Source organism: Zingiber officinale, chromosome 10B (genome assembly GCF_018446385.1).
Source record: "Zingiber officinale cultivar Zhangliang chromosome 10B, Zo_v1.1, whole genome shotgun sequence".
NCBI classification, from domain to species: domain Eukaryota; kingdom Viridiplantae; phylum Streptophyta; class Magnoliopsida; order Zingiberales; family Zingiberaceae; genus Zingiber; species Zingiber officinale.
This window is the reverse complement of record NC_056005.1, coordinates 82,234,345-82,252,652: the sequence shown is the minus strand read 5'-3', so window position 1 is coordinate 82,252,652 and position 18,308 is coordinate 82,234,345. Positions and strand designations below refer to the sequence as shown.

Sequence of the window (18,308 nt, the reverse complement as noted above, 5' to 3'; positions counted from 1 at the left end):
AATTAAATTCAATTTAATTTAAACCTATTTGATCCTAAACATTATGTCTAGACTTTAGTTAATTATAAATTAATTTTTACTCAATCTTAATTTTTTAAAATATTAATTTAACCTAATAGTAAGTATTTATACTAATCAAATATAATAATAATATTTTTTAATTAATATGTTTTATATTTAAAAAGTACCGAAATCATATCGGCTCAGCACAACACGATACCAAAAGCATATCATTCCGGTCATAAACCAAAATTCTGATACGGCTCGAAATTTTAAACCATGATTATAACATAAAAATAGGCCAATATGATGGTAGGGAAACGAAATAGAATATGTTATTTTAGTATATTTAGAATAATAAAATGATGTGAAATGGTAGTTAAGGAATATAAACTGAAAAGAACATCCACTTTCTTTTCATTCCCTTTGAATGGTATGTATGAGAGGAAATGAACATTTGAAATGACATGATCTTTACTAAATTTTAGTTTTATCGGGCAGTGAACACATTTCATTGCTACTCCCAAATTCTCATTCCAATATCCTCCCTAAAATTATTTTGCCTCAGAGTAGAGAACAGTATCAAAGAACTAATATTAAAGTATTACCTTTATGAACTTACGAATATCATCGCGGTACCTTCCATTCCATTCTGCCCACCTAGTAGACATAGCAAAATATATGTTAAATGGTATTTATAAAATCCCTGTATTTTTTAATATGTTTTCAAATAAAGTATTATAAATCATGATAAAAGAGTATTAATATTATAAATAATTAAAGAGAACATAAATATCACAAGTATGTCAAGTAATAATTTCATGTTTCAAGTTCTATAACAAGGTAATTTTAAGATATTAAATGACTATGAGTTCTAGAAATTGAACTTAAGCAGTAACAAAATAATAGAAATCAATAAATACAAGATTTCTTGTACTATAAAATTGATTGAAATCGTTATGGAGTATGAACAATAAGCCATACCCAAAAGAACCCAAAAGTTTATGGTTCAATTTTTTGATAAGAATGCACATTATAGAAGGAACCACGAGGCAAATGACAAGGAACAAAGCTGCATAGAAGGTAATTAATAGACATGGAATTTTTTGCAGAAACCCATAAGAAACTATTTTAAAAAAAAACAACAAAAATAGAATGATTGTTACCGGTCCCAATTTGGAAACTTTCCCACTAGATAAAGTCCACCACAGTCCCATGGTTCAGCAATTATTTTACACCGCGACAGTACATCATCTTTAGCTATTGCCTGCATACAAACCACAATCAGGATGGAATAAAGTCCTCAATTTTTTTTTTTAGCTGAGCCCCTATCATCTTAAGCTGTCAAATTTCCACTAAAAAAAAAAAACTGTAACTGACAAAACATGAAATACTCAAGATGGACTACTCTGTAATCAAGAATCCAAGCTTTATAAACACTGGAAAAAAAGAACATAACACAGCCAGAATGCATAATGATCAAACACACTAGATCAAAGTACCCAAGCTAACAGGTCACAAGGAAATATTGAGAAACTCATAACTGATTAAATTTTTTTATTACTTTGACATTGTTATAGACTCATTCGTAAATATGTGAAGTCACAATGGTGAACTTGTAATATTCTCTATCTTAGTAACAATGATATATACGTCTAGGGAACAATGTGGGATTGTGAAAGGAATATTCATCTTGTTGTGTGGGTAATTGAACCCAGCCTATCCTTGTACATCCATTGTATGTGTTCCAGCGACAAGGTATGCAAGTCCTTCAGTGTGCGCCCTTCTGTGATGAGGTAGCAAAGAAACCAAGTTCACGTGATGCCTACATGAATGTCCTTCTGCATGTTTTCCACTCATCTCCCACGACTCATCCTTCCATGCATGCATTCTCTCCGCATGTAGGGAGACTATTGTCCAGGGTGCCATTCTCCTGAAAATGAGTCTTTGTTAAGCTTTACAGAGTCAATCCAAACCAAGTTAGGCTACCAATGTATTCCACCATCAACAACTATGCCCTTTTTCAACTTCATCCAAGTTGAAAACATTTAGAGAGCTTTGAGCATATTAAAGATGGAAAACTTAGAGCTTTGAGCAAAAAAATACTTCCCTAGCTTCGAGAAGAATTTTACTTATATTATCCCCATTATACAAGTTGATTTTTAGCCCTTAAAATAGCTAAACTATCATATACAAATTTGCAAAAGATAGTCTACAAATATATCCTAATTAATAAAAGATCTACAATCATAAAAGTTGTACAATGTATATAATTTATTGGCTCTAAATGGCCAGCTAATGCATAAAATCTGTTGGCTTTAAATGACCAGCTAATGCATAAACCTGTTGTCTTTAAATGATCAGGTAATGCATATAACTGGTGGTCTTAAATAGTAATCATTGACAGCTAATACATATAATCTATGGTTTAAATGACCAACTGATTCCTTTGACATCCCCTCAAATTGATTCTGGTAAATCCACAAGCATCAATTTGCTAACAAGGAATTTATGGCATTGATGTGTCATGAATTAGATGAAAATATCCCCGATATGTAGGGTAGTAGAGTAGTGGAGATATATGATAGAGTAATTACCTAACAATTATATGCCTCCTAGATAGAGTGGCAGTAAACTTTTATATGTTTCGTGCAAGGTTTAAAATTTCGACCCGTGCCGAGGTTTCGGTCTTGGACCAGAACGATATGGTTTCGATACCGTATCATACCATTGCCGATATAGTTTTGGTATTTTTTAAATATAAAATATATTAATTAAAAAATAAAATATTTAACATAAATATTTAAAAAATAAACAAAATAAGCAATATAAAAAATAATCTTTAAAAAAAAGATATGAAAATAGATAAAATAAATAAATAAATATTTTATTATCATTTTAAAATTAAAATAAATAAAATATAAAATTAATTAGATAATTTTATTAGGGTTCAATAAAGTCTCTTTAGATTATCTCCATCATAGTTAGGAGTTAATTAAAATAATTAACCGAAGTTTAATTTAAAAAACTCCGAAATCCGATACCACTCGCGAGCTCATGCGACTTTGGCGCTACCACTGGGTTGTGCGACCCCTCAGCCATGACCACAGGGATTGCGTGACTCCTCCTGCGCTACCGTGGTGGTCGTGTGACCCCTCTGCAGTGGTCGCAGGGTCGCACGACGCCTCCGCGGCGGCAGTGGAAGAGTTATGCGATCTCTCCGCTGCTATTGCGGAGTCGAGCGACCCCTCCACTGCGGCCACAGGGTCGCGGAACACATCGCGGCTGTCATGGGTCTGGTGCCGAGGTTGTGCTGGTGTCGGTCGCTTGGCGGAACGAGATGTTTCGCCCATTTCGACCGTCTCGGCACAACACTTTAAACCACGGTTTCGTGTGTTCATGATAGATAGGATTGGCAACAATTTGGATGGCATTAGTGTTGTCAGCACATAGTGGAGTAAGTTGAACTTGGGAGAAACAAGTTATGTGAGGAGATCACACAGCCAAATGATCTCGAAGCATACAACAAACATGGTACTGCATACAGCAGACATGGTACTGCCTCGCTAGATGATTTGGAGACAGTGTCTTGCTTCTTGAATTTTCAAGAGATACAAGCATCACCAAGAAACATGCACCAACTTGTAGTAGATTTCCTAGTGTCTAGGCAGTTGACCCATCGCTGTGGGCTTGTAGTTGGAGTGAAGAACCAGTAGGAAAGAATAGGCTATGATTAGGTGCTAAGAATATATCTAGTTTTGAAAGACAGATTGGTAGAGATGCTGAGGCGCTGGCATGAACTTGCTAACAATATAAGAGATGTATGATTGGGTGATGTTTAGACAAATGAGCCTACCAACCAACTTTCAATAAGAGTGCATGGGTCGAGATGGACAAATGCTAGAGGGGGGTGAATATCATATGTATTTGCAAATGCCAATTTCCAACTACTCTTGGTGTGATGTAGGCAAGGTTACACAAATTAGCACAGCTACAGTTCCAACCAAGGGTTACTCTCAGTTCCTTTTAGTGCATCATCCCAACCAGTCACTTTATTTACTCAAGGAGATATATCTATTGCCTCTAGGCTGTCTCCTTAGATCCTAGACTCTAGCTTTTGAGCACATCTTATCCTTTTTCTCCACTCTCACATCACCCATGAGTCCTACCACTCATTGGTTAAGGACATTGGAAATGTCCCACTTCATCCTTGTTCTATCTATCTTTTATATTTTATACTTGCAAATTTCCATTGAACTTATTATGTAATAGACCTACAAGAATGAGAGATCATTCTTTACAAATTATTAATGGGGGTATTGAGTGTTCACTCATATTGCTAAATATGTAACACGAGCATAATGGGGATTATATACAGTCTAAGTATGAAAGATCATAAGGTCTATTCAGAATGGAGGGATCCAAACTTGATTTTGCAGGATTACCTTGTAACATGTTCACCAAGTGTATCGGTGCATCCAAAGATCTAGAAACCTCAACAATTTTGAGCATGCTAAAATAATGGTGGAAGAAACAATATCAAGCTTAAGATGTATCCTAGCCACTAGTGTTTTCTAATACTTCTTTCGCCTTTACTCTTTATTGGATAGATCCAATATTGTTTTCTCTCTTCCACTTGTTTTTATTTCAACCCTTTAAAATAAATAATTTTAGCTTCAGTCACATTGCTTGAACAAAGTGTGACATATTCATCTCAAAACATCTGTATAGTTTATAAAGCACTGATGTAATTAAAACCAAGCGATCAACAACTGGAACTGTTCAAGGAACCAAAGATCCAATTGAGCATTTGTACAATAATAAACAATGAACACATCAAATTCTTGTCAATTTTGCATCATGGACAAAACAAGTAAATCAATGTACACAAGGTTTTAACAGAGTAGAAAAGCAAATTTACCAAAAAGAGATGCAGTAAATAATTAATGATAGCAGTGTAAAAAGAAGAACCTTGATTATTGGAGGGGCATCTAGAGGAGCACCATCAGTCCCTCGACAAAGCACACTTGCAAGATCAAATCGGAATCCATCTACATGGTACTCATTAGTCCTGTCAATGTAGCAAGAGAGAGACTATAGAGTATAGATAATTAGGGAAACATTAATGGAAAAGAATCATATTCAGAACTTTATCAAAATTCCATTATCAATAGGAAAAAACATCAACATTGTTGGCTAAAATTTACTTAATTTGAATTTTAAGTTCATTCACATCCTTTCATTTCACAAAAAACCCTTTTGGCCAACATTGCCACACCTAATAGTTCCCTCACTCTTATTGAATTAGTTCTAGATTATATTGATAACAAGTACCCAAATGTAATATCCAACAGCAGGAGAAAACATGCATTGTGATGTAGCGGATAACTATCAGTTCCGTTGATTCACTCACAAATATCGAAAGTGATCTTCTAAACCCTGTTAATTCCGCAAAATGCTAGAAGATAGGCAACCAAACTCGACGTTAAGGAAAAAAACGACGTGACCGCAAATTCTTATTAATAAAAAAACTATCCCTAAAATCAGCTAATTAATGATTTAAACAGAATCGAGACTCTAACATTGCGAAGAAGAAGATACCCCTAAATCCTAACTCCACAAAAATAATAAAATAAAATAAAATTGCTCTTCTGTTATCGCATCATTCTCCCCAAGGTAAACAAATTTGCCCTCAAATTGCTAGCCACATCATTATCATAAGAATCACCATAGAAAGTAATCAAATACTTCATATTAAAAATATCAATCGTGCGAATATGACTAGGTAGCTTCACTTTTGCAGTTATCTTCTTTGTCAAATTAATCAGAGCATGAAGAAGCTGGAATGAATTATCAAGCACACCAGCTCCATCAACCATCCATGAAGGCACACCAGACATATTTCCATTTAACGTTTTTGCTTCTGAAGTACTAATTTCATGGAATTTTGCCTTAGCTTCTTCCATCTCACTGCTGGCATCTTCTAGTCCATCCAACATTGAAGAGTCTTTACTAACAAGAGAAACCAAAATTGATGTTAACTGTCCCTCTAGACCAAGAAGGCCCTTTGCAAATGCTGCTGCTGACATCTTAACATGGCCCTCATCTGAGCTATAAATGTTTGATCATGTCAATAAGTGCTATGAAGATGGAGGACTGCTCCTTCACCAGGATATATATTGTTCCGAAAGAACCTTCCCAGCCCTTCTACCTGTTTTCTTCCAGCATGAGGAAGAACACCACCGTACTTCAGAACCATGAGAGCTTCAACAAGATGCTCATCTTCACAATTGGCGTTGGGTTTTGGTAGTTTGACCCATTTTGATGGTTTCAGTTACACCTTCCGATAGATTCCCGAAATGGCCACCCTCTTCAAGTATTGCTTTCACTTGGCAAAGTTTTTCAGCATGTTCGATGTCTTCAGTTTCACTATCACTTTCACGACCAGATCTACTTTTACGTGAAGGACTTGGGTCGCCTCCAACAGATCTTGGAGTTGAACAGTACGTTTGAGTTTTGTCACAACTCTTGCTCTCCCACCATTGTACTTCAACATTAAATTTACTTTTAGTTTAACCTTCTTCTTTAGAGTCTGTTCACCATGACAAATAACAACTATAACACATGGAAGCTCTTCAGACTTGCCAAATGTTCCAATTAGTCCACTTCCTTGATGTGTTAACCCCTCAGACTGAACAACTTCTTTAACTTTCCAAGGAAAGCTAGGAGGAATAGTGGATTATAAAAGGGGAGCTTTGGCATCACGGAACATTTTCCTTAAAACACACGCATCATACTTGTATGAATTCTTCACAAAATTCCAGCCGTTGAAATCACAAACATATGACCTTCCTTACACCTTAATAGATCAAAGCCATAAACCAATTGGCAAAAAGCAAGACACACATCTTGATGTAGGAGCAAAACCATGATGAAGCCCAATATGACCCCTTTAAATTTCAAATGAGCATAACCTTTGACTCGAGACTCAAAATCAGATTCTGTCGGTGACCATACGTGAAAAATTCGAAAACCTACGTTTGGTATTGGTGAAACTGTAACCACCAAATTTTATCCCTAAATTCCACGATTTAAACCCTTTTCAGAGTCGTTTTGCTATTTTTGGTAATTTTCATTTTTAGGGTATTTAGAGTAATTTTGGTATTCCTAGTATTTATAGGAGAGGATTTGTTTTGATCCGCGTTTTGAGTTAAGATCGTTCAATTATATACTTTCCTTTTCGAATAAAAAGTCTATTTTATTTCTTTACAAGATTGAAATTAAGATCTGTTAATTATAATTTCTTTCTTTTATATGGGTCTTAGGTTGTGGTCAATATAAGAGTCATGTTTAGATGTTGAGAAATTATCCTTTATTCATAATAAAATTTCTTTTTTAATAAAACTGGGTGGTGTATTTCTCTTTGTTTTAGAAGGATCCTATTCTTGTTTTCTTCTCAATCTTCCTTTCCCGGTAGCCCCCAGGATAATTGCTATCATGTCTAGCGTCACATCTCTTACCATTTCTTTCTCACCAAGAGTTAAGAGAGCAGGAAAACTCACTTCTTTTCCATCGAGATTCCTCATCACAACACCGTCAACAACAGGAGATTTACGTGCTTCTACATGGATATATTCAGGACAAGCAGTATACACCTTTACATCTATTCCACCGGTAGGCATGAATTCCTCATAAATGTAAGAGTCTTCTCGTCTTAGAACATCCATGTCAATTTCTCTATAATATCTCTAAAATTTAGGATAAACCGCCCACTTTATTAAATTTCGATGATCATTTTTCACTACACACTACATTAGCTACCTAATATTTCCATTATCTTTATTTTTTATTATTCTCTTCTCTCTCTTCCATTTTTTTACTATTTTTTCTCTCTCCTTATATAATATCTACTTTTCATTACCAAATTCACTCCCTTTATTTTTTTCCTCCCAAATTAAATGATATTTTAATGTTTAGGGAATGAATCTCATTCCCTAAATTCTCTAATTTAGAGAAATACTATTCATGAAATTTAAATTTAGGGAATCAATAAAATAGCTCATGCAAAGATTTTTTTACGTAAAATATAGAATTTAAGATAAATTCTGTGTTTAGAGAAGCTAATGTGGATGCTCTTACTCTCCCAACTTATAAGGTTTCAAACCTTTCGAAATAATTCTTTCATTCCACCACCAACTAAGCTAGGATAGTATAACAATATACTATGATCATCTCCATCTACACGTTTATGAACAAAAGGCTTCTAGAAGCGTTTCACATGAACTTCAATATAATCTTCTTCCTCAATAAAGTACTCTAGCTCTTGATAAGGATATTCTCTATTCACAAGAGCATAATTTGGAATTGGGATACCAAATACTTCAAGTTGCTCATAAACCTTCCCTCTATCATGCAAAAGGTGCTGCGACTAAAATTCATTAACTAAAAATGGTAGTGTGACCCTATGAATTGGACCGATGAGACCTTGCCAAGAATAGTACATGCTGATTGAAAATTATTACTCCGCGGCCAATCATCGTCCACTATCAATTTTGCATCAAACAAAAATGCTGAACTACTAATGTTGTTTTGACATCTCCTTCAATAGTACTTCATTTAGAGCCTCCTCATCATACACTGAATCTCCTGTGAATTCTCCACAAACACTTTTCTTTTTTTGCAACCTTTTTACATTCCAATTATCTATGCCCAATCTCTCAACTGAAACACCGGTCAGATATATCGTCATCATATACCTGCTTAGCATAGATAGGCATAGCGGATGAGGGCTTTGTAGCGAAATCCACAAGGTCATCAAAAATGACGTGTCGATGATGAAGTAGCAAAATGGCCATGAGAAGACGAATTCAATGATCCCAAGATATCAACGAAGACATAATTGTCGAAGATGCTAGCTCTGCTGTCACTGACAAAGGGGTCGTTCGTCGAGGTTGGATTCCGTCCGGATCTTGTCATGTTCCGAGAGGATCTCACATATTAGGATCCTCCTCGAAGTCCTACTGCCTTGATTTTGGAAGCGGACATGCGGATGCACTTATCTTGCAGTCAAAGCCTGAAATTACGAATAAATTTATCAGATGCTCTGCGACGCCACAGGGAGCCTCCTCGTCAAAAACGCCCTTCACATCAGAGGTTGCCCGGTGATAGTTATTGTGTTGAACTAGATTTCCCCTATTAAAGGTTCCCAACATCGCCATCATCCTCTACATAATCTAGTCAAATCGTCTGTCAACCATCTCTTGAAACGGCTGCTCCATATCATGATCAAAGGCATTGTCGATGCATTGTTGTCTCTTCTCGGTGGCATGATTCCACAAGATCAACTTGGTTCAGATACCAATTGATGCAACGAATAACATACCAATTGATGCAACGAATAACTATATGTTTTGTTGATTCGCGCACGAATATCGGAAGCAATCTTCTAAACCCTGTTAATTCCGCAGAATGCCAGAAGATAGGCAACCAAACTCGACAGGAAGAAACGGTGTGGTCATAAATTCTTATTAATAAAAAACTATCCCTAAAATCAACTATCCACTATTTAAATAGACTTGAGACCCTAATATTGCAAAGACGAAAATAACCCTAAATCCTAATTCCGTAAAATAATAAAAAAGACTAAAATTGCTCTAGCATTGTTTTCACGAAAGATGAAAATAAATAACAAAATACACGAGCTCATTTTTAAATCATAAGTAAATGTATTTAGTGTGTATTGCCCAGGTGCCATCAACCAAATCCCAGAAAATAATATCACCGTGCACAACTTGAAAAATGTAACCAAAAGAAAACTAGATTACATTTCCTTACATTGAGCTAGAAGTGAGAAAGATTGCCTTTTATTGACCTAGAAGTGAGAAAAATTTTACCAGGTAGTTCATAATTAATCAACAGATGAAGAACATTTGCCTATCATTTAATATGCAACACTGTTTACAAATTTAGGAACACAAACATTTAAATGCTGAATGAAGGAATCTATTCTGGAGAATATTTGATATTTAACTGCAAATAATGTAGAAAAGGCAAGGTCAAATAAGACTGTCAAATAATTAAGATATCAGACATAACTAGGTCTCATTAGTAACTGATATGGATTTTCTAGTTCCTAAAGAGCACGTATTCAGCAAATGGTATATAAAAGCAGCATGACTTCACTAATTTGCAGATAAGTAAAGAAAACAGTTCAATAGTTAAATGAATGCAGAAAACTACTATTCAAGTGCAAAATTTGTGACTTCAACTTAGATATATATTTTCTGCAACTTCAAAATAGGTCTACAAAATTGCATGTCGTATGCCTTAATATGCAACCAAATCAAAGATTCTCTCCAATTAGACAAGGACTTTATAATCTATATTTGGGCACAATACCCTAATCTTCAAGTGGCTCACTCTGAGTTAGCATATTGAGTTATAGCCTATTTAAAAATTTGTTGAAACAGACCAGATATGGAGGAGACAATAATCCAATTTTTCTATGCAAACCAAATTTAAAGAATAGAGAGAGCAACCCTAGATCCATGGATATGAAAGATGCGACAAATCAAAAGGAATGTTAGTTAATGATTAACATCAATAGGTCACATCTAAATCTTGACATTAGATATAATGGCAACAGCATAAGATCTAATAACTTATCTCAACAGAGGTGGAGCTCCTGATTCACTTGTACCTCAAAGTCATGACAGAAATATATGAATCACTACTCACTCGCGTGAAGATGACGTGATTGTTAAAAGTGATTGTTGAATCATGACGATTACTCTAAAGAATATTACCATATCATTTACGGGTGAAAATGTTAGCTTCGTGAAAAGTATTAGAAACTTATAAATTATTGCAGTATGGTACTTTGGCAGTCATTCTGTGGTTGATATAATCTACTTTCTACATAGAAATTATCTAAATTTGTTGCTTCTAAAGTAAGAAAGGTTACACACTAGTGATGGTTGCAAACACATCTACATATATGTCATATTGTTAATATGCAGTACTAAGGATTGGCTTATATGCAAAACTTTTTAAGCCTTGAATATAAGGCAATGTATGTCCATGAATAAACACTATAACTCACCAATGTCTCAAACTATCAAGAATCAGTTCCATGACAACAGGATGATTGCAGTTTAATGTATTACCTGGATAAGGAGAAAAAAGAGTAAAGATTTTAGTCAATGGAATTGACAAGGGAAATAACATTAAAGATCAAAATAACAAATATTTATTGCAATAACTTAAGTTCAACAACATCAAGAACAATATTAGCTAATTTAAATCATGGTTTAAAATCTCATCTCATGCCCAGCAGAACTAGCAAAATATATTAATTCATAAATTAATGATCCTTGATACTAGTTGGCAAGAGTAATCTATCTTATGTTGTCCATGTTGATTGTGTGAATGTGTGCAGATACTTGGCATGCATCACATTGAATTCAAGTAATATTCATTGTTTTTTAGTTTGTTTCTACAAAATTTCAATCCAATTTATTATCTAATTATTAGCCTTATTCTAAAAGTAAACAAGCTAAGTAGAAGAAGATTACAGGACTAAATTTTATTATAAATTTTTTTAGCAAGAGACCTCAAAATAGCCTCTCGTATGTGACAACTCAGAATAGGTGTGCACAACATAATCTCCATAAGAACTGCACAATTCATGATATAACTCCATGAGGGTTTTATTATCTCACATGAAACTCCACGAGGATTGGACGACAACAAGTGTTTTCTTTAATTCACGATTCCGGAAAAGTTGAAATTTCGAACTTCTATTGATTGAGGATGAAGCAGCCAAATAGCTCCTCTAGATATATTACCCACTGTTTTTTCTCCTTATTCATCTCTTTCCTCCACTTCTACTTTGTCGCCAATACCACATATCAACACTACAATATGATATTGAAATTATCTAATTCAATCTAACAAACCTCCAACCCGAAATGAGATTTTAAATCTTGATTGAGATAAATTTAAGAAACTTCACAAAAAAAATGAAGAAGTGGAAGAGGTACATTTTTTTTTCCTGCAACCCCATGAGAGAATAAGAGAGATAAGTGGGTGAGCTAGTTCCGATGTAGAGGGTTAACAATCATGGCCCATTGGATTGCAGTGATCTTAGAAGAGTCTCCATTTCATGAGAATGATAAGAGAAATTCTCATGTGTGATGACCTGGATCACAATCTTGCTTCCAAATTAGTAATTGAAGCACTTTTCTTCAAGGATGAAAGCTTCTTCCAAACAGCGAGCCCTTGCTGCTAATGAGTTGAACCACAAGTGTTTTGTGAGAAGGGCTTACAAATACCTTTTGCTGAAGGTGGTAGAATTTGAGAGGCCGCACACACAAGGCATCTACTTGGATCTAAAGATGGACAAGAGCATCAGTGGATCGGTGATGATTCCCAAAGTCCAACAGCTATTAGAAGATTTTACCAATTTGATACCACAGGATCATCCTCCTGAGCAACCACCTGACACTACTCTAAACTCGAGTACGAGTTCTTTTCAACCTCGAGCGATCTACAAATTATTATTATTATTAGATTTTTTAGTATTTAGGGTATTTTTGATAATTTTTATTTTTCATAATTACAAGGTATTTTTGGTATTTAAGGTATTTTTGATAACTTTTATCTTTGTATTTTTAGATTTTGTGTACGTTTAGAGATTTAGGATTATGAGTCTTTTTCCTTTAGGATTTCTTTCCTTTTATTAGATAGAAATTGTTAATAATTTTTAGGATTTCTTTCCTTTTTTAGTCTTAGGGTTCAGGGTCTATATAATACTTATGTTGTATGAAGAAGGATGCTCATTGTGGTTTCTCTTCTTGCCTTCTCCTCAATTCTCCCTTCTCGTCTGCCTACAGGATAATCGCTATCATGTCCAGCGTCAATTACTCTATCGAGCCATGCTGAGCTTGAATGCAGTCATGCTGGAGGAACGATGGAGTAAGGCGTTGTTTTTATTAGATTTCCCCAATCACTGACTAGCTCTTCTGCTCCTTGCAGATTAAGTCATGTTGAAGGGATCGGTTAACAAGACCCTGAAATGGGATCTGACAATGGTAGAAGGCATGTGGGCCTTAAAGGACACACGCACGGGTCCTCAAACTCCCCAGCCTTTCCTTGTTTCCTCTAACTCATGCACAACCCATTAACTTAAGCATCGGAGTAGCTTCATTGGGACACCTCCTGACACCATTCTAACCTCTTTCTTTATGAGCCTTAAGTCCATTTTTCTCCCTCGCCGACATCCCCTTAGGAGTCGTACAATCTGCTTAAGTTCGTTGGCAAGTAGTTTGACCATCCACGGTCTTTAGGCCGGAACAATAAGTATTTATAATAATCAAATATTATAATAATATTTTTTTAATTAATATATTTTATATTTCAAAAGGTACTAAAATTGTATTGGCATGACATGATAAGATACGATATCGAAACTATATCGTTCCAATTATAAATCAAAATTTCAGTACCATTCAAAATTTTAAACCATGCTAACTTACCTACCTACCTAGCTTATGTTAGTTGAACTTGAGGATTAGTATCCACCATAAGTGTCAGCCTAAACTTCTAACATAACCATTTTGAAAAATTTTATATTGATTGATAGAATTATTGAGTGTCCACATAGAGTGTTGATATTGGGATGTCAAATCTCTAACATAGGTATTGATGCGACGGTGCCACATCTGAGATTGGTGACGAATTTTTTTCCTCTCCCCTTGGTCAAACTTGTAACTCTACTATTTATAGAAAATTTTACTTCTAAAAAAAGGTAGATACACTACTTTAACGGTCTCCTAGTGTCGGTCCCATAGATATGGAGAGAGGTAAATGCAGGTATACAAGTGTTAGGGCTATGATGGGGTAAGCCCCATGTCGTCAATTCCTAAGAATTGACCCCTGACCATTACGCCAGAGATGTCATGCACCCACCATCTGCACTACGCCCTAGGGGCAAAAAAAAATACTTCTAAACTCTAACACATTATTGAATTTTGAGTTTGCGGGTTGTGGGTCATGGGAATTATTACTTTGGTTACCAAGTATAGAGGTGGTAAATGAAAAGTCCAATTCGAGTTTACATAGCTATCTAATACATTCTGAGAACTAATATTGGTCATCAAAAGATTGGCCATATTTAATACTCTTTCCTTCATCCTAGGTCAAATTCCACCATTGGTCTTGCTTCCTAGCATTCCTTGTCTACTACTCTAAGGACGATGGAGTCAGCCTCCTTGGCCTCCATAACTCAAATAAGCAAAACGGATATGATGGAGCAAGAACTCAAAACATCACAACGTTCTCCCCGTAATACTGTGTGTGTGCCCACTTCCAAAAAAAAAATTAAAAATAAAATTTCATATAAATAAAATATGGGGAAGAGGAAAGAATTTTAAAAAAATAATAATAACAATTAAAAATTTTAAAAATATATATTGTAGAAAAATAAATAAATTGAAAGGAAAAAAAAATCCTTGCGCGAGCCCCGCAGCTCGAGCAACTCCTCCACAGCAGTCGTGGGGCATGCTAGTGTAGGCATCGTGTAGTTGACAAGCGAAAGTAAATGTTTGTCGCTCGGTATAGCATGAGATTTTAAATCATGTAAGTTCTTGCAGAGCACAATCATAACCTAAGACATTTGCGTTTCCTATTGATTTCTGAGCTTTGGATAGAAAATTCTTGAGAAAAGACACTTAAAATCATAGGTAAATATAGAATGAATGCTTAATAAAGAGTATTTGTCAAGCTTAGGAGAGAAACTTGGATAACAAAAGGCTAAGATGATCATTGATGCATGAAATGATGTTAAGCTATGCAAATTAAGGAAACATGATAAGTGAAGACGGTTCAAAATCTTAAGTGATGTCAGAGTTTTATTCTTTGATTAAAATGATATTGTTTCAATATCGTGCCAATGTTTAGATGGATGATGCTAGTGGCAAATTGGAGGTGAAAGGAGGAGATGAAAAGGACAAAAGAAGAAAACACAACTATATACTTAAATTTAAATTTTTTCTATGTGAAATAGTATAAGTTTGTCATTATTTCATACTGAGACGAGCTAAAAAAAATAACAACATTATCTTAATTTATCTTGACTTGTATTGTAGCATGCTAAGAAGTATCAAATGTTGGCATAAAACAAAACACATGAAACATTATTTATCAGAATGATAGATTTCAACCATTTCACTTAGCATGGTATAAGATTTTAAACCATGAGTGAGATTTAGGCAAATGATCATGAGTGTTATAGTTAATGATGGAGGAAGTAAAGTAGCCCCTAGTAGAATTTGCACATTTAGCAAGAAATTTTTTTATCTTAGTTAACCTAAAATTGTGTCATTTGTCTAAGAAACATATTACGAAGGTCTTAACATGGGAAACAAAGAACACCAATGAAAATGATATTGTCTACCAAGTCTAAATGAGTCGAGATGACAAGAGGTTAGGATGTGGTAGAGTGGGTCTCACATGCAATAAAATGTCTGGGATAGGAGGTCAATGTGCAAGATGCTTTAGTGAACCACTAATAGGAACATTCTTAACTAGCCTAGTCAATCCATCTAAAGCTGAAATTGGGAATATATATTTTCTGCAAATCAATGGACATCCCTAGTGGTATAGATTATAGAATGTTGAGGAGAAATTCAATGTAATCAAGTTGAAACTCTTGGTTAAGTTAGCTTTAAGTACAACATAAGGAGCTTTGGAAGACGGCAATGGCAGAATCCATGACCATCATCGAAAAACACTTGATTTGCGGGGATGTTTGAATTGATGAATGATTTGAAACAGTTGGAGAGATTGACATATCTGATTGTGGGTATGAAATGAATGAACTAGTAGCAATTTGTTTTATTGTGCTTTGTTCAAGCAGCAGTGAAAAAGATGAAGACTGTAACACAGTAACACACTAAAACAAACCATGTCATAAACTAAACAAAAACAGAAGTTCAGTTTTGAAAACAAAAGAGTAACTATCAGGAATAAATTTGAAGTGTTTTAGAGTAAATGTCTGGTTGAAGGATTTACCACAACCCGTGAAATTCATATATTTAGCACCATTCCCGAGATCAACCATGTAATAAACCTATAAGAGTAAAGGAGGAATTACAATGAGAAGACTAAAGACTAAACATTGTTGAGCCAGGAGCTTGCTAGACATTCACCAAAAATATAGATTTGCATGATATGTCATGTTGCTTCATTTTACCTTAAAAAGGTTTCCAAATGCCAGAATTGTTCATGTTTTCAATATAGCTACTTCCCAGATTTTGTGTTTATCTTTGGGTTTCACTTTAATTATGCAGCTGGGGACATGTTCAATTTAAACAATTTCAGTAATTTCATAGTTTCAGAAAATTTGGAATGTGAAACCACAGCCGATATAGAATTCCCATCAGGATTTTGATCTACAATCATGATAAGCATTTGATGCAGTATTTGTATTTACAATCAATTTTACCAGAATTAGTCAGAACAGTCAATCAATACCAATGATCCATTTACAAAATTAGTACAAAGCAACCGAACCAACTGATTTTAATGAAGCAAAACTAAAGTATCTGAATGAAAGCAACTAAACAAAATCTACGTTAGCTAAATCTCAAAACTACTATGAAACTCCAAAAAGAGCACCGAAATTACTACCAATTTGAAATGTTCAATCTAATGATACAATGGAAACATATTTCAACTATGGATAAAAATAAAAAGATATATTGCCTGCCAGTTCATGCAACTCTCAAGTATGCAAAAATGTGGTTGGTTCATCAGTAACAGAAAACTAAGTTATGTTGATGAATTGGGAAACATCATGGTACTACCAGGATTATTATCAGTCAAAGAAAATTCAACAGAAGGGGATAACAATAACAATCAAACCTTATCACACCAGACGAGATCAGCTATATGGATCCTTCTACACCATTAGGCTCTATCCCCTATCATATTATGATTTATATTTAAATAAATTTTATCTTATTTTATTATTGCTAACAAAATCTTTTTTGGTCTTGCTTTTCCTCGTTTGATATGGACATTTGTCATAGTTTCATATCGCTGGAGCATTTATTAGTCGTCTAAGTACATGTTCGTACCATCTTAAACGTGTTTCTTGAAGTTTTCCCTAAAAAAGTGTAACCCGACTTTCTCTCTAATATTTTCATTTCTTATTCTATCCATCCTTGTATGTCCGCACATTCACCTAAACATCTTCATCTCTACAACTCTCATCTTTTGTTCATGTGCTCGCATCATAGTCTAACATTCAATTTCATATAACGTAGTAGGTCTAACTGTCGTTTTGTAAAATTTTCCTTTAAGTCTTAGAGTTACTTTATGATCACAAAGAACAATTGATACTTTCCTCCATTTCAACCATCCCACTTGTATTCTATGTAAAACATCTCTCTCAATCCCTCCTTTTATAAAAATTATTCTAAATACTTAAAACTCTCAGTTACAGACAACTCATCATCTCCTACTGTGAATACTTTCGAAGATTCCCTTAATTGTATAGATTATGATTGATTTAGATTAGCTTAATTATAGAGATGTGATTGATTGTAATTAATAGACATACTATATTTATAGGATCTTCTTTCCCTCCTTATGTATATAAATACATATATGTAAGTGGATTATTGTGATGAAAAATATATGGTCTCTCTCTTCTACATGGTATAGGACCCAAGTTCTCCTTCTCTAACCTAACTTTTCTACCGATTTCGACGCCGACGTTTTGTGCTGCAGATTTCTGCGCTGACGCCTCATGCTCTCGATTTCTATGTCGACATCCTTTTCTGCCTCGGTTTCTTCGTGTGACCACGGATCGTCCTAACACTACTTTTTCCTCATCTTCCGACACTTCAACTATGGTTACTCGTGGTTGTGGGTTCTTTCAAGGTCGTAATAGTCGTGGGCATGGCCGTCGAACTGATACCACCAGGAGTAGTCGTTCGTGTATTCACTATGACCGTTCCAACCATGCCTCCGAGAAGTGTTGAATAAAGTTTAGTAAGCATGACTGGGCTAATAATGCATCTACCGAACTATCAACTCCATCACCAAAGTCAAGATGATATGATCTTTGTTTCTAATACTGATTATAAGAAATTGTTTCGCTCTTTCGCTAGCATTCCCTCTGCCACCTCTAGGTGCATTTGTTGCATCTCATGAATCTCGTGATAAGTCTTGGATGTTGAATTCTGATGTGTCTACTCATATTACTGGTAACAAGTTTGTTTTCTCTTCCTCTTTTGTTTCCT

General features: G+C 34.8%; 2 pseudogenes; both read right to left on the bottom strand.

Moving 5' to 3' along the window:
- LOC122028835 overlaps window positions 1–18,308 on the bottom strand; it is a 70,256-nt pseudogene that overhangs the window by 31,401 nt on the left and 20,547 nt on the right.
- LOC122028836 lies at window positions 5,078–8,142 on the bottom strand (annotated as a pseudogene).